Source organism: Peromyscus californicus, unplaced genomic scaffold (genome assembly GCF_007827085.1).
Source record: "Peromyscus californicus insignis strain IS unplaced genomic scaffold, ASM782708v3 Scaffold_4__1_contigs__length_199733344, whole genome shotgun sequence".
In the NCBI taxonomy this organism is placed as follows: domain Eukaryota; kingdom Metazoa; phylum Chordata; class Mammalia; order Rodentia; family Cricetidae; genus Peromyscus; species Peromyscus californicus.
This window is the reverse complement of record NW_026294562.1, coordinates 181,200,449-181,223,834: the sequence shown is the minus strand read 5'-3', so window position 1 is coordinate 181,223,834 and position 23,386 is coordinate 181,200,449. Positions and strand designations below refer to the sequence as shown.

At 41.2% G+C, this 23,386-nt stretch overlaps 1 pseudogene; it reads right to left on the bottom strand.

Annotated features, from left to right (window-relative positions):
* On the bottom strand, positions 1–23,386 carry LOC128124140 (uncharacterized protein C2orf78 homolog; annotated as a pseudogene).

Sequence of the window (23,386 nt, the reverse complement as noted above, 5' to 3'; positions counted from 1 at the left end):
TATGTATCTATACATTTCATTTAAGTTGTTAAACTCCCTGTATACATGTGTATTGGTATTTATATCTCTTCTTATCCACATTGAAAAGCACTTTGCTCTAAAAACCTGGCCTGCTCTTACATTGCATAGCCATAATATCGAGAAATTTCCATATCCTTCTCCCTCTGGAGGAAAAGCTGCAGTTTTCCCAGAGAGGTGTACTTGGCAGCATTCTCTCTCTCCCGTTGAGCCTGCCTCTTCATGGCCTCCCACTCTGGTCTCTGCTCTTCTGTGATGGGCTGTGAGATGACTGGCCCTGGAATGTCAACTTTCCTCCATGGAATTGGTTGGCGTCTGAAGTCTTGCAGCAGATATTGGATTTGAGGTTTGGGAGGTGGTGGGGCCTTGTTCTTGTAAGCAGAGGCAAGCTTCCTCTGTAGTGAAGTGTGAGATGATGCCCTGTAGGATACTGGCCTACAGAGAGCTGGCTGAGGCCCAGTGCAAGGCTGGATGGGGTTGGTTATGTTATCTTGTGTGGCACTGGTAGCAATAGGCAAAACTGGCTTGTCAGAGGCCATCAAAGTAGTGCTGGCAGGAGCTGGTTTAGATGGCTTGAGTGTGGTAGGCTGAGCTGAGTGGGAATGAGGCCTCACAGGGTATAATGCAGGGAGCCTCTGTGAAGCCAGGGAGAGAGGCTTTCTAGAAACCAGTCTGGCTTGTGGCTTGTCCAGGTCTGGAAAAGGCAGAGGAACTAACTTGACCTTCCCAGGTGGGGGCAGCTCATACTGGGATGGAAATGGACACTCCCTGTGAGCATTGCTCTCTGGTCTCTGAGCATTGCTTGGGGATTTACCAGGGCCTCGGCCATCACTTGGCACATCCAGAAGGGATGTGGTGGCTGGGCCTGTCCTGGGATCTTTGTTGCTACTGAGGTTTAGCTGAGTCTGGGAGGAGGAGATACCAGTTTTCTCCTCACCCTTCTTCCCCAGTGGGTGAAAGACTTGCACTGATTCTAGCATGCAAATGCCGAGGTGAGTTCGAGGCTTTTTAAAGCTGTCATGGCTTAGCTCGGGTGGATTCCTCTTCCTCTGGTTCTTTGGCGTGGTGGTGTTTTCTTCCTCCTTGACTCTGTTCCTTGACTGCTTCAGCTCCTCTGTTTTCTTGGAGTTGTTTTCTCTGGTTCTCTTTGTCTTGTCTTGCTCCTGAGCCCTAGCTCTGCTGGACATGTTAGGTGTGGCTTTCTGGGCCTTGCCCTCCAAGTGCTTGGGCATGTTGTCAATAGCCCCTTTACTGGACCCAGCGCTGCCAAGAGCCTCTTCTTCCTCCACCAGGTCCTGGAACTGGATTCTGGCCTGAGGAGACCCATCAAGCATCTCAGAGGCTTTCTGGCCTTTCACTTGGTCCACAGGTACAATGATAATGCTGGAGCTTTCCTGGGCCTGATCCCTCCTGATATCTTTGGATTGGTTTGCTGTGGGATCTTGGAATTGGTTCATTTCAGTGATTGAGTTGAAGAGTTGGGGAAGGTGACTATCTGCCACCAGTGTAGTCATGTCTGCAAAGTCCATGCTGGAGCCCATCACACTCTGCAGCACCCCAGGCTCATCCTGACCAAGGCTGCTGCTTCCCAAGGTGACATTGTCAGGAGAAAGCTTCTGTTTTAGGCTCCCTGAATCAGTGTAGTTCAGGGCCTGCTGCATGTTGGCATGTTCTAAAGGGAGAAGTGATGGGTCTTGGTTTTCTTTTATGCCCTCATAGGCATCCAGAGGAGTTGATATATCGGCTGTCATCAAATCCAAGCCATTATTCTCTGTTTCAAGCTTGGGGCAGGAGGCAAGCACAGGAATTCTGAAAGACTGTCGAAGGGTGCAATTAATGACCAGTCCCGATCGTCAGGTGGTGTCTTCATCTGGACATCCTGGGTGCAGGCACTGCAGAGGTCTGTATTCTGCAGCAGACAGAGTGTCTGGCCTGAAGCTGTCAATCCCAGGGATGTCTCCATTTTCACCACTGAAAAAGAGTCAAGGAAGAAGTCATTGCCTGGTAAGTGAGGTGCTCCACACTTTTCAGTGCACCTCAGTACTCAGACCCCTACAGCAGTGGGGAAGGCATTCCTATGAGCTCTGCTTGAGTAGCACAGGTGGCACGGCACCTCTGTTGGGAGACTTGTGACCACTGTCCTATTTCTGGTAACCATGTCATATCATGTTTTCTCAGATGTTTGTGTTTTCCTCAGTGTTTGTGTGTTGTGTGCATGCATAGTGATCATGGGGAGGTGACAGAATTCCCTTGGGGTGTGGTCCTCCCTTGCCTTTCCCATGTCTCTCTAAGAGTGACCCTCATTTTCGTGGAAATTTGCTATCAGGCAGGTTGTCTGGTCCATAATTTTCAAGAACTTACCTGTGTCTGCCAACTTCTTGCCATTACGCAAATGCCCCCAGTAGCCTGGCTTTTTTTTTTTTTTTGGTTTTTGGAGACAGGGTTTCTCTGTGTAACTTTGCGCCTTTCCTGGGACTCACTTGGTAGCCCAGGCTGGCCTTGAACTCACAGAGATCCGCCTGGCTCTGCCTCCCGAGTGCTGGGATTAAGGGCGTGCGCCACCACCGCCCGGCCATAGCCTGGCTTTTTAAGTAGGTTCAGGTATCCAAACCCACTTCTTCACTCCTGCAAGGCAATCCTTTCAACAACCCTGGATTTCGTCCAGCTCCACATTTCACAGCCTTGTTATTAATGACGTGAAAATTGGTTAAAGAAGGTGAAATCTTTAGTCTTGGGTGTGACTGTGTAGTAGAGAACATATCCTAGTGATCATGCATAGTCTTGGCTCACCTCTGAGTAACCATAGCAAAGAAAACAGGAGAGAGAGAGAGAGAGAGAGAGAGAGAGAGAGAGAGAAGCTTTGCCCAATTTAGCAGTTGTACACTGGTACACCGGGTATACTGGACTCTCAATGAACTTATGCTTGTAAGAGAATGGCAGGGCCAGCACTTGGAATCTGGGAGTAATACTTCCTCTAGGACAGATTTGGAGTTGCACTGTTCTAAAGTCAGAATTCAGCACAGAGAATATAAAGGTCTACCAATTAGAAATGCCTTGGTGTCCTCTATAGCACTGAGCAACAGATTAAGAAGTAGGTGATTGACACAGCCATATCTGAATGGAATGACAGAAGTTGTAAATCCAGAACTGCTGCTTGACAAAGATCCAGCAAAGCTGAGCCACATGATGACTGCCATGCCACCTTTGGTTTTCACCTGTTACACTTTTAATGGGGCACTTTTAATATTTGTAAAATTTGGGTATGTTGGATTGATGGAAAATTCTGTATGAATCATTTATGCCTTCTCCCAGGCATGCTGCTTCTAAGCTTACCCAGTAAAGTCCTGAACATACTATTCCCCACACACACACTTTGAGGGAGATATCCTTATCTACTTGAAAGTCTTCTTTATGCCTTGGATGTTGTGACACATAAAGAAGCCAGAGGATTCTTCATTAGGCTATTAGATATTCTTGAAATATTTGTCTCTGTAGTTACACAGTGACAAGCTATTCAAAACAAAGTAAAATTAATAATGTCAACAAGACTCGTTGGACTAGAGGAATTGTCCACAGTTCAGATTACAAGGCTCTTCCCACTGTACACTCAGACAATGATGTGACATAAAGATCTGCCCCACATAGAGACATATTGATAAGTAAAGTATTGAGTGGAAACATGATGAAAGTATGAGGTATTACAACCTCCCTGTCTTAGAAGTTAGCTCATGTAGAGTCACTATAATGTCACATGACCAAGGAACAACAGAATGCCAGGATTAAACATATAGACAAATTCTATAATCAGATAAATGTGAATATTGATTGTATTATGTCAGAATTTGAATAATAACTGCAGCATCTTTAGCCTAAGGATTTCTCCTGGGCACTCTGACCACTAAGAGTTAATAATACATTGCTTGGGACATGACAAAATGTCCAGGATGGTTGAGGATTTGGTTTTGGTCTAGTGTCCTTGAAGTAACCAAAGCAACAGGCCTGAGCACAGGCTATCATATGCCTGTAGATTATTAAAAATAGGATTAATGGGTTAATGAGTAAGAATGATTACTCTGTTTTTTAATGATGTCAAAACTTGAGGGAAAATGATTGGAAATAATAACTCTGTTTGGTCATAGTTTACAAATGATGACTAAAAGATGAGCAAAAGGAGGTGTCCAAAACCAAAAATGATATGATCTATATTTTGGAACATGATGAATGTCTGCTAACTAAATTCTGTATAAATAAAGAAAAACACTCTGGCTGCTGGTTCGTCAGGCTACAAGATTCTCCCAACCACCATGGCCTGGCTCACTTCCTTCACCGCTGACTCCTTACATTCTCTGCAGAACCCATCCACTGCCAAGGAAGGCTTCCTGTAGGTGATTGCTGTGTAACGGTGCATTGGACTGATTAGCTAGGTCAGTGACGTGTGTCTGTGGTGGTGTTCCTGGACATGTCTTAATAGAGGATGGATGCCGCTCATTGCCCTGCATTGTCAGTCATTATAGAGACTGAAGATGGGGATGGTGAGCCAGGCCAAGGCTGAGCTCTCAGGACTCCCATCCTTTCTCCCTGAGGACATCCACTGCTGAAAGTTTGAGCTCTGTCTGCTTTGGGTGCTGATCTCTGTCCTTCTGGCTGGTTTTACTTGAAGACTGGTGTCTGGCATGTCTTGAGCAGGTGTGGGATAGTAGAGGGCAGAGGTGGAGAAGGGTGTTTGGACATTTGTTGGCTGAATATCCTTTGGCATCATCACCATCCCTGATGCCTGATCCCCAGAATAGGACACAGAGCTACAGGCCTGCAGGCACTGCCTGAGTTCTCCAGCATTCAGAGGGCCCAGGCTGTTGAGGTTATTTAATAGACCTGGCTGCCCTCCTGATAGGAAGGTGCCAGGCTCTATCCTTGATTAGGCACCTGTGATGGTGTGGCCTGAATAAGGCTGACAGATAGTGTTGGATAGGAGAGGACTAAGGCAATGGGATCTAAAATATTATCACCCTGGGCTGTCATAGACAAGGAGGAGAATGTGGTATTCTGGTCAATGACAGTTACAGTGGAGTCCTAGAATGCAGTTTCCCTCCTGTCAGTGCTTCCCGTGGGATCCCACTAGAGAACACCTGGATGGGAGAGTGGTGAGGCAGAGCTCTGGCCCTGGTCAGTCAGCAAAGTCACCATGGTTGTGCTAGCTGGTAAGTAGGGGTAGGCACTGTCCATGAGCTGCTGGCAACAAGTGCTGGAGTCTGATGGCAGGAGCCATGCTGAACTCACACCTGGGGTAGAGACCCTGGAGAAGTTACACACACTTCCTTCTAAAGGTGGAGAATTCCTCAGCACAGGTGCAGAAGGCTGCAAGGCACATTCTGTCCCAAAGAAAGGTGCATGTTGGAAATTTTCTGTAGTAAGGAAGAGGAATGTGGGAAGAACAGTGAGATGGAATCTGTGTGGCTTCATGTGAGGAGCTTTGTTATCTGCAGTTTGTCCTGTCTGGGAGAGTCTGAGACCTATTTTCCCTCACATATCCCAAACAAATGGTTCAGAATGATTCGTGGTAATGGGTAGGATGACACTCATTAGATGAGCTGCCTGTTCTTCCTGTGTGGGCATGGACTTCCTAGTTGATCCATGTTGACCCTTGCTTTGACCTAGATATCACCATTCTTTTCCCTGCTTTGTCTTGTTCTGATACCTGCTATGGTACTTCCTCACACCTGTGTCCCAGAACAGAAGTGTTTAAAGCAGGAGAACCTTAGACAGCTTCTCATGCCTGTGCCTTTGTTCAGATCTTGCTCTATGCAGCGAGAGATATTCTCTACCTAGATCTGTCTGGCCTTGAAATCACACAGACTGGCCTGCATCTGCATCAGAGTGCTGGCATTGTAGGTTCTTTCCATGTCCACCAGGCTTTGCTCTACTCTGAGCTTTCCTAATGAAATGATGTATAAGGAATTTCATAGATAAGAACTGTATTCAGCTAAGAATCCCTTGGTCATCTAGCTCCTTCTGTTCCTCACTACTTTTTGTGTAAGTCATTACCTCTTACTTTTATATAACCATTCAACTCATATACGTATATGGCTACATGAATACAACCTGCTGATAACATTTCATTTTGATTGCCTGTGTTTCATGTGATGTCTTGTGACTAAAATATATTTTGGAGTTCATCTCTGAATAAGATTATTTCTTAATTTAATAGTTGGTTAAATTGATTCTTCAATGAACACTTCCATGTAATTGTTAATTTCTTGTAACTCTCCTAGTTGGTAATCCTTGTGAGAATTCTTGCAAAACATTGGTGTGTCAGTTCTTGTCCAGAGAACAACTGATTGTGGAGTACCCAGCCCATGTTGATAACATCCAACATTATAAGTGTTCAAAAGATGTGGAGAATGCTGTGGAAGATGGGCTGGATAGAGTGTAAGAGCCAGGGATCAGAGCTGGATATTGTTTTCTATATGTGACAGGAAACATTTACCTAGACTAATCTCAACAGTGTGACTGCATAATAATGGGTTGGGATTTGACAATGTCTTGTGTCTTTTTATTTTTTATTTTTTATTTATTTTTTTTAAGTTATGAAAACTTTATTCTTTATTATTTTAATTTTCTGTGTATTTGTTACCATCATTGAAAGCTGACTTACAAAGGGACCATAAGGATTAACATGCATCTTTTCCCTCCAACTCACTAATATTTATTTCATTGCTAGCTTGTACAAAACCTCTCAATTTGTATGTATATCTCTATTTATATACAACAATGACTACACTAAAATACACCAGAACTGTACCAGTAGTTAAGTCTTTCCCTGTAGGTCTTCTGAAAAAGTTATATTTTGGTTTCAAATGGCCTTAAAAAATTCATATTTGGGCCGGGCGGTGGTGGCGCACGCCTTTAATCCCAGCACTCGGGAGGCAGAGCCAGGCGGATCTCTGTGAGTTCGAGGCCAGTCTGGGCTACCAAGTGAGTTCCAGGAGAGGCGCAAAGCTACACAGAGAAACCCTGTCTCGAAAAACCAAAAAAAAAAAAAAATTCATATTTGTACTTGTCTTATGTATCAGAAATAGATTTTTATCAAAACGCAGAAAAAAATTAGATATTTCCTATGTTGTAGCTGGATCCTCACAGCTCCCTTGGGGAAGGGGGTGAGAAGACGTGGCAGCAATGAAGCAGACACCAGGAGTCAGTTGAAGACAAACAGAGGACTCCTTTATTTAATAATGGGGAAGGCCTTGTGTCTTTTTATTTAATCTGTGGTTATCTGTAACATTCAGTTCCAAACTACCTTTGAGTACCTCCAGTGTCATCTCTGCAGTGTGTCTTCTTCATTTCAGTGTATTCTAACCCAAGTAAGAACCAAATCTGAATGTGACATTCAATTTCAGGTAACTCTACCAGCATCATGGTATCCCCACTAAACCAAGATTTAAAGTATAGTAAAAATAAGGGGAGAAGTGATCAAAAGAAATGTTTTAAAGTTTCTTTCCTTACCTGCCATGGTCGGAGGGAGAGTATCAGCAGTTCAGAGTACAATGGAGCAAGATAATTGATTTTTCTTGTCTTATCAGCTGACCTGAGTCGCAAGTGTGTCTGGTATCAGACAGCATTTACTGGTCACTGATCACAGGTGACCTGTGATGATGCAAATTTGTTTACAGGCATCACCATGGCAACCCCAAGAACCCACCAGGTAATGGTAGAGTTAGAGGGAGAATGATGTCATAAACAGGGCAGCAGCCAATGGGAAGGTCAGATTCTGAGGTAACACACAGGATTGGTTAGAGAGAACACCAGGAATCCAACAGTAGCCATGGAGGTTGAGGTGTGGGCTAGTGTAAGGGGCAATCCTGGCATGGAAGTCATGAACCCTTTCTCGAGGTATAGTCCAGAGTATTGGCAGAGCTTCTTATAAGGTTTATTGATGAAGCTGTGTCTATTGTTACCATGAGGTGTCACCTTCCAGTGTAGAGTGTCCCATCATCATACACTGTACATACAGTCAGGAGCCTTGGGCAAGAAAGAGAGGATCACCTTTGTGAAGGAAACGTGGGTGTGAAACCGTTTCACTTGATCTGATATATGAGCTGTCATCCTCTGTCCATGACCCAAGGAAGAGATCAAAGGGCTCCTTTCTGACTGGGTTGAAGAACAGGGTATTGATGCACCTTTGATGATGAACTCCAAGAATCTTCTATTTTGGTTTCTTCTCCTAGATGACTTCCTTAGTCTGTGTTGACCCAGGCAGGACTCACATCTCCCTTCTCTGCTTTTCATCACTTTTTGGTAGGGTTTGATTCTTGGACTAGGGTGTATCCTTAGAGTGGTGGGAAGTATCATGGTGAACTTCCAGAAGCAGTGGTCTTCTGTTCATCGTGAAGATGCTTGTAATTGGAGGCTGCTGGTTGTAGTAAGCACTTGAGGGGTAACCTCTGTTGTTTGGTTGCTCAGCTTGTATCTTACTCTGGTCTCAGAAACTTGGACATTCTTTGTATCTTGCCTCCCTTCTTATAGTTTGAAGTTGTTAGTCATTGAGTCTGGCCGTCTTCTCTATTCATCCACAAGTATAATGAGTGTGACAGTTACTGAATCTTCTTCCTCCTGGCAACAGTCTCTGCAGAATCCTGGGCTTCTAGCATTCTCTGCCATGCTTTTTTCTGAGAAAAGGCTAAACAGAGATGGAATACCTGGAGCAGGAAGGCATTTGTTGGTATGTGGTGGTGGGTTACATGAAAATGCAATGTAGGTGTTTTTGTAAGTGTTGCAACTTGTTGGAATGGGATCCTGGCAGTTGAGAGCGAAGCAATAGCACAAAGTCAATTTAAGCTAGCAGCTTGCATCTGTTCCAGTTAAAGCTTTCCCCAATGCAACCACTCTGCTTTGTTAGGGGATGGTTTTCCCAGCAAAAGTTACAGTTCTGCTCTGCTCTTCTCTACTGCGGCTAATGTTCCCTCTCTGCTATGCTCCCTTCTGACAAAAGAAGGTCTAACCCAAACCTCATTCAAGAGATTTATTGGAGGGGAAGAATCCAGGAAGGTTGCTTCCTCTCACAGAGTGGAAAAAGGCATTTCCCAACTGAACGTGTACAGGGCTTATGTAGTAGAGCGTCTTAGTCGGGGAGCTTTTCAGGGTGAGAATTGCTCAGATTCCAATCCCTCGGTTTGGACAAACTCGGAGATTCATTACATTGTGTGCTCAGTGATTGGTTAGTTTTCTTCCTAAGGGATTGGTTGGTTTTTGTGCTGAGTGTGTCAGGGGCAGAGTGTGTTTCTTTGACTCTGGTTTCAGGTCCCAAGTGTGTTTTTATTCACTGGCCATTTTTAACCTTTTGGCTCTGGTTTCAGGGCTATGGTCTGTTTCTTTATTGGCCCTTTTTAAGCTTTTGGCTCTTCTTTTAGAGCCATGGTTTCAGGGTCACTGTGTGTTTCTTTGGCTGACTCTTTTATCCTACAATTTCCCTTTATATTTGAAAAAAAAAAGAGAACAATCCATTTTCCATTTCAGGGTATCTTCACAGACAGGAATGCAAAATATTAATGAAATATGGGGAAATCTTGTGTATTTCCTCATTTTGGTTTTGATTGTTATCCTTTTTGGTCATTCACTGGTGAATTCATAGACTGTCTTATGGCATGGGTGTAGTGTGCATTTACATACAATTTTTAATCTGCCTCAGGAAGCACTACTGTGACAGTGTCTGTCAGTCCTCATTGAAAATGACCCTGGAGCCTGTTTAGCTCTCCTTCTGCATTCACATGAGCTGTAGAACTTTCCAGTAGGACAATTTTTACACTGAGCTACTGCTGTATCATGTAGGTACATGTCCAGCTCAGTAGAACTTTTCCTCCATGTAGATTGTATCATATTTTGGATTGCTTGGCAAAGGTCTGCAATAAGACTGTCCTTTTTCATAGGCCAGTAGGCTGCCTTTGTCATTCACCCTTGCAGTTTCCTTCATGACTGACCACTTGCCAGATAATGTGTCACATTCCAAGTGGCAATGACTGAAAGTTGGAAGGTTCATCCAGACTTCTAGTTGTAGATCCATCAGAAAAAAGTGTCCTTTTGTAGCAGCTTAGAACCAAATGAGTAGAACATGAGCCTGTGTTATTTGAATTCTGACAGTGGAGAGAAAATGAGAGATAGATAAGTAGATAGATAGATAGATAGATAGATAGATAGATAGATAGATAGAACTGTGTTCAGTGTTTAATTCTCATCATTTCTGTGTTTTTTACTTTTTAATATTCACATATTATTTTTCTTTCAGTGTAACAATGACTTATTTCCTCTAACCACATATACCGAACTTACTTACCACACCCTATACTCCTTTCAATTATTTTCCAAGTCCTCATTTTCTCTCCCTCTTTACAAAAGAAAAAGCTTTCAAGAGATAACAAACAAATATGATAAAATATTTTTGGAACAGCATCTCCAAGAAAAGTAAATGTAAGTTAAATAACTTGAAAGATGGTATCCTGTGTGTGTGGGAAAATGGCACTCTCTGAAGACAGATGCCTGCTAAATGCTAACTACCAGAAGTAGGGTTAAGCCTCAGGAGATGTTGGCCAAGAAGGTCTTAGTACTTCCTAAAATATGAAATTTATTGTGATCCCATTGTAAGTTATGAGCAAGAAGTAGAAAGGAGCCAAACTGAATGATTTGCAGAATATGAGAAGTTCAGACTTGCCTGGAGCTGGAACCCCCTTTCTGATAGCCAGCTGGTTGGCTTTCATAGACCAAGCAGGATCTTCCATCATTTTGGGGGAGAATGGTCAGGAATTGTGCTATTAGGTTGTTGGATGGCTCTTCCACATAGAAAAATGTCAAGAGAGAATTATAAACTGGTAGGGAGAAGGCACAGTTGTTAGGTATATTTGTAACAATTCTCCAATTTGTTATGTGTATACATGCACAGAAGGGAATACTTATCTTGTACTGCAATCCACCATAAAATGTTCTGTGACTGAGTAGTTCCTACATCCCAGAGGTAAGACAGTTGATATTGTTTTTTTGAATGGAATTGTTGGGTCTCTACATTTCCCTTCTAAACCTTTGCAATTTTGCAGGAGATTAATGTAGTTGCAGATGTAACAGTTACAGTCTGCTTCCTTGCTGGCCATCCTTTGGCATTTGTTACTGTTGGTGTTGGAGAGAGTTGTCATTGTTTTAGCTCCTGAGTCTCAGTGGCTGCTGGTGTGGTGAGATGGCAGGCTGGTACTCAGAAATGGATCATGAACAAAGCAGTCCACCCAAAGCTCTGGGATTGTCCTACAAGTAGTCCAATCAAATTGAGACCTGGAGCAGTGGGGTAGAATAGTGTGGCATGGCTTTTTATTCCAAAATCAAGTGAACATCCCATTGTGATATGTTAGCAGTGATTACCTTGGATGGATGGATACCTTAGAAAGTAATTAAACAGAATGTTACAGTGATAGACAGGTCTGTGGCTGTGACGCTTAACTGTACATAGTAGAAGGAGCCATGGAGATTCATGAAAACTTGACTTGTCATTCTAGATGTTCCTTGCAGTTGACTATCAGGCCCATTGGAAAATGGTCTTTCTTGATGGTAGAGAATAGAAGTGGAGAGTTAACTGAAAGTAGGAGCCTTCCAAGTATTGCTTCCACAGGAAACACCAATAAGTTGGTGGGTATAATGTGAAGTATTCTACACTCTATTTCAGTATGGGGTCACTTTAAACACCATCACTATGTCTATATTATTTCCCATCTATACTATTCCAAGGAATTGATCATGTACTGATTGCTTTGCACATCAGCATAGATTGCAGCCTTTTTCAGGAATATCTATGTTAGCTGATTTTGCTTTCCAATAAGAGAGCAATGGAGAAGGAATATGTGATGTCTACACACAACAGAACCATTTCAGATAAAGTGATGAATGTAGTCAAGGTGATTGCAGGAGAGTTCTTGTAACTCATGATAATCATACTATATCATACGTATCCATTCCCAGACAAATATCTCCTGATGCTGTCTGTATATATGGATCCTAGATTACACATATCAACATGGTTCCATTCATGACTTGGGAGGCAATGCTGTCAAGCAGATGTCAATGCCTAAGATTTTTGGTGACAGTTAAGGAAAGTTACTGGGCTCGGAGTACAATATACAGTTTTAAAAGAATATGTTCAGTGAAAAGTACAATGAGAACTAATGTTATTAAGAAGGATTCAATACAAGTACAGCATTCTATGAATTGCTTTAATATCAAAAATGCTTCCTGAACTTTGTTTAATAAGAATTATTCTACAAGACCCTTAGTTTGAAAACATCAAGATTAAATAATATCAAGGTTAGAAGATAACTATTCAAATGCATTTCTATTGCTCCTAAGATGTAAAGTGAAGCACAGTAGTCCCATGGCAGTGCCTAAATCTGTAATTAAAGCCACACAGAGAGCATAACCCCAGAGGCCTCCTTAAGCCATTGCTTTTCATTATTCTGTTTTACCCAAATTTGTCCCTGTGATGATCATCGTATACAGATAGCAGGATCATTTCATGATGGGTTTGTTAATATTTTCTACATGGATGACTTTGGAAATAGCCCTTTTTAGAATGAACAATTTTGGTCCCACACAGTACCTGGGGGTTAGATATTGTGAAGACAGATACACCATTTGTGGTGATATTTTATTTGTATGTTAATATATAAAGCATGCCTGGAGATCAAGTGGAAAATGGCCAGCCACTTTTACATAAACATAGAACTGATGCAGTGGTAGCACATGCTCTTAATTCGATCATGTGGCATAGGGTCTCTGTGTGTTCAAGGACACACTAGGGAACAGCCAAGCATGGTGACACACACATTTAATACCAGTACCAACCATAGAGACCTGGCAGTCTATATAGACAGGCATTGACAAGGAAGTGAGGTAGCTGGACTAAGAGCCAATGAGAGGGCAGTACAGCAAGGCAATAAAGGCATGGGTAAGACAGGAAGTAGCTCACTTTTGGTAGGTGCAGGACTAGAGAGGTAAAGTTGGTGGCTCTCTCTATTTCTCTGATCTCTAAGGCTTTCACCCCTATATTTGGCTCTGTGTTTCTTATTTAATAAGACCATTTAGAAATTCATCTACAGTTGGTGCTCACATGGCAAGAGTTCATTAAAAAAACCCATTGATGGCCTTATAGGCCAGGGTTTACAGGCCCCCTGGCTTTGCCAGAGCTATATGAGATCTGGCTAAATGCAGCTGGAGCTACTTGCAGCCAGATCTCCTACTCATGTTGCTGGAGCTGCAAGGTTGCAGAGCTGCAAGCAGCTGGACTGCTTATGTGTTTACAGAGCCCCTGGCCAGAGCACGTGGCTGGACTTTTTATTTAGTTTTTAGCTTTTAGTAGGTGCTTTCTCTTTCTCTCTGTCTCTGTCTCTCTGTCTCTGTCTCCATTTCTCTGTCTCTGTGTCTCTCTCTTTCTTTCTCTCTCTGTCTTTCTGATTCCCATTTTGGACTGCTACCATGCTAGGTAGCTGCTTTGAAAGTCCCTTGGACTTCTACTGTTCTATGCAGACTTGGTAAGTCAATTAAGATATCAGATATCTTAAAGGGAGAAACTAGTTAAAAGAGAACATTTTTTCCATATTATAAAATAGGAAATATTTTTCAATAAAAGGAAATTAGTCTTTGTTTGATAATTCATTAGACAGTCTGAAAACTGTACATTTAAATGAGAGGATAATTAATGTTGATAGGATGTAGGAAACATCAGTTATAACTATTATTTGTTTAATTATCCTTATTTTAGTATTAAAAAGATTGGTCAACTTAAGTGCCAAGATAAAAACTTGAGAAAAAAAGGTTGAAATGAATTATAGAGAAATTCAGACACAGGCAGAAGACTTTAAAGGTGAAATTATTTCAGGAGCGCATTATATGGTTACAGAGAGACAGCATCTTTTCAAACAATCAAACTTAATTCATCTGGTAGCCTTACAGGAACTACCTGCTCAGGGCATGTAAAAGCGGATTGGACTGCAATGGAACTGTTAGATTTAAGGAGATTTAAAGAAGCTATAGTATCCTATGGAATGCATTCTCCGTTTTTAAATCAAATGTTAAACTCGTGGTCAACTTGTAATAGTATTTTTCCTCAGGACTGGAAAGAGTTGGTAACAGATGTTCTAGAATCCAGAGCACAATTACAGTGGTGACAATGGCTTAAGCAGGAGGCTAAGGCAATAGACGCCATGTAGAAGTAGAGGTGTGGAAATTGCCCAGGATCAACTTCTTGGAGAAGTTGAATACTCTGATATACAAAGACAATGTTTAAATGATAATGAAATCTAAATTCTATGCCACATGGCAGCCATGAATGCATGGGACAGAATTGAGGAAGCAGGAAAAAAAATTGAAAATTTAAGTAAAGTGGTTCAAAGTCATTATAATTCAGTTCAAAAATGGAATTGTATGATATTCTTTGATATTAATGGATTTTTCAGAACCTCTCAACATAGTTACCAACTCTCAGTATGTTGAAAGAGTAGTATTATATATTGAGACTGCAGAATTTATCCCTGATGTGTCAGAATTAACTTCACTATTTATTCAGTTACATGATATAATCAGGAATAGGAAGCATCCCTTATATATAACTCACATCTGATCCCATATGGGTGTGCCAGGCCCTCTAGCACAAGGTAATGACAAGATTGATAAATTATTGATAAGAAATATGCTGGAGGCTTCATAATTTCATAAAAAAACATCATGTCAACAGTAAAGATTTAAAAAAGAGTTTTTACATAACATGGCAACAAGCTAAGGATATTGTAAGTAAATGTCCTATTTTTTCCTTTTATAACCCGACTCTGCTACCAGCTGGATGTAACTCAAAGGGTACACAGAGGAATGAAATCTGGCAGATGGTTGTGTTTCACTTTGAAGAATTTGGAAAACTAAAATATGTACACTATACCATTGATACTTATTCAGGATTTCAGTGTGGAAATGCTTTTGGTTCTGAAAATGCTGATCCTGTAATCATGCATTTGTGAGAAGTTATGGCCATCATGTGTATACCTACACAAATTAGAACTGACAGTGTTCCAGCATATGTCTCTCATAAAAGGAAACATTTTTTGCTTATTATAATATAAAGAATATTACAGTTATACCACATAATCCTACAGGCCAAGCAGTTTTAGAACGAACAAATAGAGCTCTAAAGTATATGCTAAATAAACAGAAAGGGGCAACAAAACACCCAGAAATAGATTACATAATGCTCTAGTAACTTTGAATTTTCTCAGTGCTAATGAGAAAGGGACAATAGCTGCAGAGAGACATTGGATAATAGAAAAAACTGCAGAATTACATCAGCCTATATACTTTAAGGATGTGCTGACCTCAGAATGGAAACCAAGATATGTGTTACGTTGGGAACGAGATTTTGCTTTTGTTTCTATAGGAGAAGATAAGCTGTGGATACCATCAAAAATGATATAGGTTCAATTTGAACAAGAGAGACCTCTTAATTAGAAGAGGTGATAGTTCATCAACCAGCATGTCCATTCAGTTTAAACTAACTTATACCACTAACAAATGCCTTTTTATTTTATCAGATATAACTTGCCAAAAGGGATCTTCTCCAAAGTTAGGTTCGGGGAAGGCTTTTTGTTTTTGTCTTTCAGGAGAATGAAGACCAAGGAATCTGAAGAACACTGGACAAATGAGACATCTGAAGAAAAAGGACAAATCATCTAGAAAAATGTCCCAAGAAAAAGAGTAATTTGGCCTATTGGTGTATCACATGTAAAATTTCTTAAGTCTTCGTAAATGTTTGTTTCTTCTCTTCTCTACAGACAACTAACACAAATGGTCTTTTTGTAGTCCTAGTTCAATTAACAATTAAAGCTGGCTTTGAAGTTGAAGAATGGCTCTTTCCTTCTCTAAACCCACGTATGTTGTTAAAAGGAAAATGGAAAATCTCTGTATCATGTCAGATGAAAGAGCCATCTTCTGATATAGGACAGAAGAAAACCAAAAAATTAAGGAATTAGTTTTTTGCCACTAATCTCAATTCTTTGGTTCTATTTTGAGTCTTTAAACTTTTCTTAAGTTATGAATTTTATATCAAAATTTACAAGATTTATATATGTATATAACTTTCTCATGATATTATTGGTCATATAGAGTACTAACTAATTCTAGAAAAAGGCTTAATTTAGCTGCCTAAACATGTTTTTGTGTTGGAGTCTCTATCAGTTTTCTGCAGGGAAACATGACCAGGCCTAACCTCGAATTTGAAGTCTCCAGAAAGATGATGGGGTCCCATTACAATGATTCCATATGGACGATAATAATACCACTAAGCTGACAAACATCACCCAAAGATCAGCTTTGGACTACAAACTGCTCAGAACAATTTTGAGATGGCTAGCTGAGAAGATCCTGTTTCACAGACTACTTGAACAAGGACTTGAGATAAGCCCTGCACTTGGGCATTATGCCAAGATTGGACAACAAATGATATAGCTACCTCCCCTGGAACTTGACAATTAACCACAAAATTTTCTTTTCAGAATCTTCTAAAGATGCTATCACCTACAACTGCAGAAATCAATTTTTCAGAGCACAATGCTCACATTCCCAAGAGGTGGGACGGGTGGTTTTTGGTTTTTCAATGGGTTTTGGTTTTGGGGTAGTTGTCATTGTTTAGGAGGCTTGGTTACAAGTTGTTGTAGTTAATGGTCAGGAAAAGGGCTAAACAAAGGAGATTAGATTTAAGGTTCTTGTTTGGAAAAAAGGTGATATAGATAAGACGTAGATTATTGAATGTACTCTGAAAAAAGATATAGAAATGATAGAATAAAATGTAGATTATTGAATCTGCTCTGAAAAAACGAGAGGATACAGATATGATATAGATAAAAAAGTAGATTATTGAATCTATTTTTAAAAGACAACTACTAGTTTTAAATACTTTACATTGGATTGGATTTTTTTATATTGTATACAAATTATATATATTGAGATTGATATTGTTAGAAAATGCTGTATGTATATTGCTAATCTTGTTCAGGGTATTGTACCTATACAGTTCATCTAACAATTTGCTAATCCTTGAACGTTAGTATTATCAACTATTAGGATATAGAGAAATGAGAATTAGTAGTTAGTCATTACAGTTGAACTTGTCGTCATATTAGGTGTTTTCAAGGTTAAGCAGAGATATATTTTAGATAGACAGGTCATCTTCAAATCCTTCAGAGATCTACAGAATATGGCATCCTCTGATGCCAAGACTATATGGCACCATTGCTAAAGTGGCCTTTGCAATCTGTAAATGTACAGGGCCCCTTTCTAAGAAGGCAGCTCAACAGGTAATGGACCGATGTCTTCTGGTATGCAGTGGAACAGTAGCTGAAACAGTTATTCTTGAAAGAGTAACTAGGCTGATAGAGTCTAACCTCTCAATGGTAGACTGGCATTTAATAAAGGAGATGAAGCCACCCACAAGCCGAGAAGAATGGGATGCGGAGAAGAACAGGATGCCGAGATGAAAGCCATCCACAAGCTGAAAAGAATAAGCAGAGGAATTCCAGAAACACCAGCAATTTCCAGGATTTAAAATTCCGAATCATGACAGGACACTGGTAGAATTCAATTATATCTGGTACATGGAATACTCATGCCGAATGTGAGTTCGAGCTGTAGGCCTTGTGTATATCCTACTTCACAAATGAGTCTGTCAGATATGCTAGCCTGTACATTGAAGATGATGCCCCAACATTGCAGAAAACCTGTGACTGTCCAGACAGCTGGCTGTTTCTGTCAACTCAAAATTTTCCAGAAGTTGCTTGTTTGCAATACTTGTTTTACTAGGTATATAATTTCCTTCTTGGTCTCTGAGGGAGTTGAAGATTAGATAGCCATAGTTACATTTTTCCTTCTTAAGAAATTTCAAAAAAAAAAAGAAACTCACTAAGAGGTGAAAAGTATATAAGTTTGAAGGAATATTACACGACAATTTTCTGTTGGTAATACAAGTTCTGGTAGAAAGTGAATTAGGTACATTTTAAACTCACAAAAAATAGAGTAGATAATGTAATATTTTCTCTAAATTTGTAAAAATGCTGATGTATTTATTGCTTGTATATATTATATATAGTTGTTGTACTTATTGTATATAGTTTTTCTTATATTATTTATAAATTTTATTCTTTATTTTTAACAGACCAAAAAGGGGAAATGTGGTGATGTTTTATTTGTGCTGAATTGTGGTGATATTTTATTTGCATGTTAATAAATAAAGCATGCCTGGAGATCCAAAGGAAAATGGCCAACCACTTTTAATTAAACACAGGAATCAGGCAGTGGTAGCACATACCTTGATCCCATCAAAAGGCAGACAGGGTCACTATGTGTTCAAGGAGGCACCAGGGAACAGCCTAGTGTGGTGCCTTTAAACCCCGCACCAACTATAGAAACCTTTAGGTCTGTACAGACAGGCATTGACAAGGAAGTGAGGTAGCAGGGCTAAGAGCCAATGAGAAGACAGAACAGCAAGGCAATAAAGGTGAGGGTAAGAGAGAAAGTAGCTCACTTTGGGTAGCTGCAGGGCTAGAGAGGTAAGGATGGTGGCTATCACTATTTCCCTGATCTCTAAGGCTTTTACCCCTATATTTGGCTTTGTGTTTTTTATTTATTTAAGACTGTTTAGAAATTTGTTTACAATGAATTCATGAAACTCTATGAACAGGGTGAATACAATTCCTCAGTAAAATTCAGATACCCCACTTCCTAGAAGTAGATAAACAATCATAACTTTACCACAAAAGCAGAAAATACCCAGGATAGCATGAACACACCTCAATAGAGGTCAGTGTTTCACAGGTATTGTAGCAAGTACAGCCTACAACTGAAACAAGGCACATTGTCAGGAAAAGATAAATCCGAGTTAAGTTATAGTTGTAAACACATGTGGTTTCATCTCTTTGGATTTTAAGTATGTACCAAAAATGCACCCTGGAGTACACATGGCCTCTTCATCAAGACATGCATGGAAATGTTATTCATATGTATATAAAGAATGTGGATTCCACCTAGCTTCTTGAAGCATTCCTTATTCCCAGCACTCTTGAGGCATCAGAGGAGGAGGAGGCAGAAGTGGTGACAGAAGGGGAGGCAGAGGCTGAGATGGAGGTGGAGGCAGAGGGGGAGGCAGGCAGATCTTTGTGAGTTTAATGCTTGCCTGTTCGATGTAGTCAGTTCTAGGACATGATGGCCTATGATGAGGGTCCCTGTCTCAAGAAATTAAATGTAAGTTAATAAATAAATTATTTTGTTTAGTATATGTAACCCTGGAAAAAGGTAATGACAAATGTCTCAGAGGCCAAAGTGTAACAAACTCTGATACTATTAGAGCAAAGAGTAGCACAAAGAGTTGAAGGTTCAGGAGATGCCAGTTTTCTTCTCACCCTTCCCTTCACAGTGAGTGACAGAACTTCACAGAATCCAGCATGTGCATGCTGAGGTGTGTTTGAGGCTTTTTAAAGCTATGATGTCTTAGCTCAAGTGGATTCCACTTCCTCTTGTTGTGGAGGACAGTGGGCTTCTCTCCTGCCATGACTCTGACTTGATGGCATCTGCTCCTTCAGCTTTCGTGAAGTTGATTTCTTTAGCTCTTTTTGGTCTCATCTTGCCCATGAACCCTATGTCTACTGAGCGTACAGAGTGTGACTTTCAGAGCTTTGCCCTCCATTTGCTTGCCTGTGTTGTCAATATCTCCTTCTGGCCACAGCACTAGTCATGGCATCTCTCCTTCCATAAGGTCCTGATAATGGATTCTGTCTAGAGAATCTCCATGAAGCAGGTTAGAGTGTCTCTCTTCCTTCATCCTGAACTGGTTTAAGGGTGTGCTGATGACACCTTATCTTTACTGGGCCTGATTGCTCCGAAAGACTATGGAGTCTTTGCATTGGGTGGCTGTGGGAACCTGGAATTGGTTTAGTTCAGAGCGGGAGTTAAGCACTTGGGAAGGTGAACTTCTGCCAGCAGTTTAGTCATGTCTGCAAGTACATGCTGGAGGACAACACACTGTGCATGTCCCAGGCTCATCCTGATCATGATTGCTGCTTTCCCTGGTGGCATTGTCACAAACAAGCTTCTGCCCTAGGCTCTCAGCATCAGTGAAGTGCAAGTTATGCTGCATGTCCGGGTGTGCTAAAGGGAAGGAAGATGGGTCTTGGTTTTCTTTCATGTACTCATAGACATCCAGAGGCATTGATAGATTTGCTACCATCTCATGCAGGTTGTCATTCTTTGTTCCAGGCATAGATCTTGTGGCAATGCCAGGAATTCTGAAGGTTGTGGATGGGGACTGTTAATGACTTGTCCCCATCAATAGTTGGTGTCCTTATCTGGGAATGCAGGGTGTAGGAGTAGCAGAGATCTGTTCTGCAGCTGAGGGAGTGTCTGGCTTTGAGGTGTGATTCCCAGGGAAGTCTCCCTTTGCACCACTGAAAAAGAGTCAAGGAAGAAGTCAGTACGTGGTCAGTGGGATGCCCCCTCCTCTCAGTGTACCTCTGCACTTAGGCCCCTACAACAGCTGGATGACATTCTTAGGTTCTCTGCCACAACTGCAGATATTCGGAAACATCAGTCAAAGTTGAATTCCAGTTGTAAACACATTCAGTTAAGTCTCTTGGGATTTTGGGTAGGTACCAAAAATGCACCTTGGCTTACACATGTCCTCTTCATTCAATCATGCTTGGAAATCTGGATATTCATATAGACAGAAAGAAACTTGATTCCATTTAGTTTGTGGGAGCATTCTGTTAGTCTCAGCACTCCAGGCAGGGCCGGGGCCAGGGTCAGGGCAATTGCAAAGGCAGAGATAGTGGCAGAGGTAGAGGCAGGCTGATGTTAGTTCAAAGCTAGTCTGATGAACATATTTATGAACTTGCAAGGTTATGGAGAGAAAACCTGTCTCAAGATACTAAAAGCAAATTAATAAACAGATGAGTTATATTTCCTATGTGTCACACTGTAAAATGAATTGCCAAATGCCTCAGAGGCCATAGTGTGAGTAACCCCGATAGTATTAGAGTACTAAGTATGTCAAAGTGTTGAATGTTCAGAGACAGGGCAGGATGGAGCAACACACCAGCTACTCAAGAATTCCTGGCTGTAGTTAATAGATGGTTTCTCAGGGAAGTAAAGCATTTGTTACTAGAAAAAGAAACAGATATTTGAGAGGGGGTCCTAGAGAACAAGAGGACATCTTTGCTATTGCTACCTCAGTAAGTATATTAATATCTAGATTATATAGAATTAGATAAAATACATAAATCATAAGAAATCAGGCAACCCAGGTAGTAAAGGACAAAGAAAAAGACATTCTACTCTGATATAATAAAAAGATAATAAGCACATACAGATGTTCTGCTTGAAGAGGAATAAGGGAAATACATAGTGATGGATGACACACAAAACACACACACAAAATAAAGTATGAAAAGGATGATTTCAAAGATGAATACAACTTCAGACATACATCATTATGAATGAATCCCTTCTCAGGAAGATGTTCAACCTTGTATATTTTCTCTTTAAGGTGGGTGCTTGATAGTGTATACATGGAATCCTGTATTTCATTTAATGAAATTTTAGGAGGATATCTGTCCCAGACCAGTAATGATTAAAGGACTAGGGTAAGTGGTTCAAAATGGGAGGAAGTGTTGGAAGAACAGCAGTGTGTTCACTATACAATATAAACTATAGGAAACATACCAAGTTCAAAAACCAGTATAATGAAAACAAAAGTCAAGGAGAATAATTTTATAACCACTACAGGTTTTGACTAATTACTTTTACCTTAAATAACACTACCAGTGTTTTACAGCATATGATGAATTTATGTAACACATATTTCTACTTTGGAAACACTAAAGAACAATAGCAAAGGTATGAAGAAACCATCAAAGCCTTCTACATACACGTACTAATGGATGATAAAACTTACTTAATTTCTCCAATCACTCTTAGTGTCTTCAAATATTTACAAGTATAGAAACTGTCTGACCATTTATATATAAATCCCTGGATCTACCAATTAATCTCCTTAACTCCATATGTACCTACTTATCTACACACTCACCAAGATGTTAATTCAATGTATACATGTATATCTATGTCTATATCTCACCTTGTCTGTGTTGAATAGCACTGTGTTCCAAAAACTAGGCTAGGACTTACATGACATAGTCATAATTTCTAGAAATTTCCATACCCTTCTGCCTCTGAAGGAAGAGCTACAGTTTGCCCAGAGAGGTGTACTTGGCAGCATTCTCTCTCTCCCGTTGAGCCTGCCTCTTCATGGCCTCCCGCTCTGGCCTCTGCTCTTCTGTGATGGACTGTGAGATGACTGGCCCTGGAATGTGGACTGTCCTCCATGGAATTGGTTGGCGGCCAAAATCTTTCACCAGATAATGGATTTGAGATTTTGGAGGTGATGGGGCCTTTTTCCTGGCAGCAAAAATAAGCTCCCTCTGGACTGAAGGGAGAGATGATTCCCTGTAGGATTCTGGCCTACAGAGAGCTGGCTGAGGCCCAGGGCTAGACTGGAAGGGGTTGGTTATGTTAGCTCGTGTGGCACTGGTAGCAATAGGCAGAACTGGCTTGTCAGAGGCCATCAAAGTAGTGCTGGCAGGAGCTGGTTTAGATGGCTTGAGTGTGGTAGGCTGAGTTGAGTGGGAATGAGGCCTCACAGGGTATACTGCAGGGGGCCTGCATGAAGCCAGGGAGAGAGGCTTTCTAGAAACCATTCTGGCTTGCGGATTGTCCAGGGCTGGAAAAGGCAGAGGTACCAACTTGACCTTCCCAGGTGGGGGCAGCTCATACTGGGATGGAGATGGACACTCCCTGTGAGCATTGCTCTCTGGTCTCTGAGCATTGCTTGGGGTTTACCAGGGCCTCGGCCATCCCATGGCACATCCAGAAGGGATGAGGTGGCTTTGCATGTCCAGACATCTTTGATGGCACTGAAGTTTAGCAGAGTACGGGAGGAGGAGATGCCAGTTTTGTCATTACTCTTCTTCCCCCGGGGGTGAAGGACCTGAGTGGATGCCAGAATGTACTTTCCCAGGTGAGTTTGAGGCTTTTTGAAGGCGTCGTTGCTGAGCTCAGGTGGATTCCTCTTCCTCTTGGTCTTGGGGATAGTGGGCTTCTCTTGTGTCTTGACTCTGTGACTTGATGGCTTCAGCTGCTGTATTTTGCTGAAGTTGTTTTCTCTGGTCCACTTGATCCTGTCTTGCCCCTGAACCCTAGTTACCCTGGGCCTGCTGGGTGCAGATTTCTGAGCTTTGCCCTCCAAGTGTTTGTTGTCCAT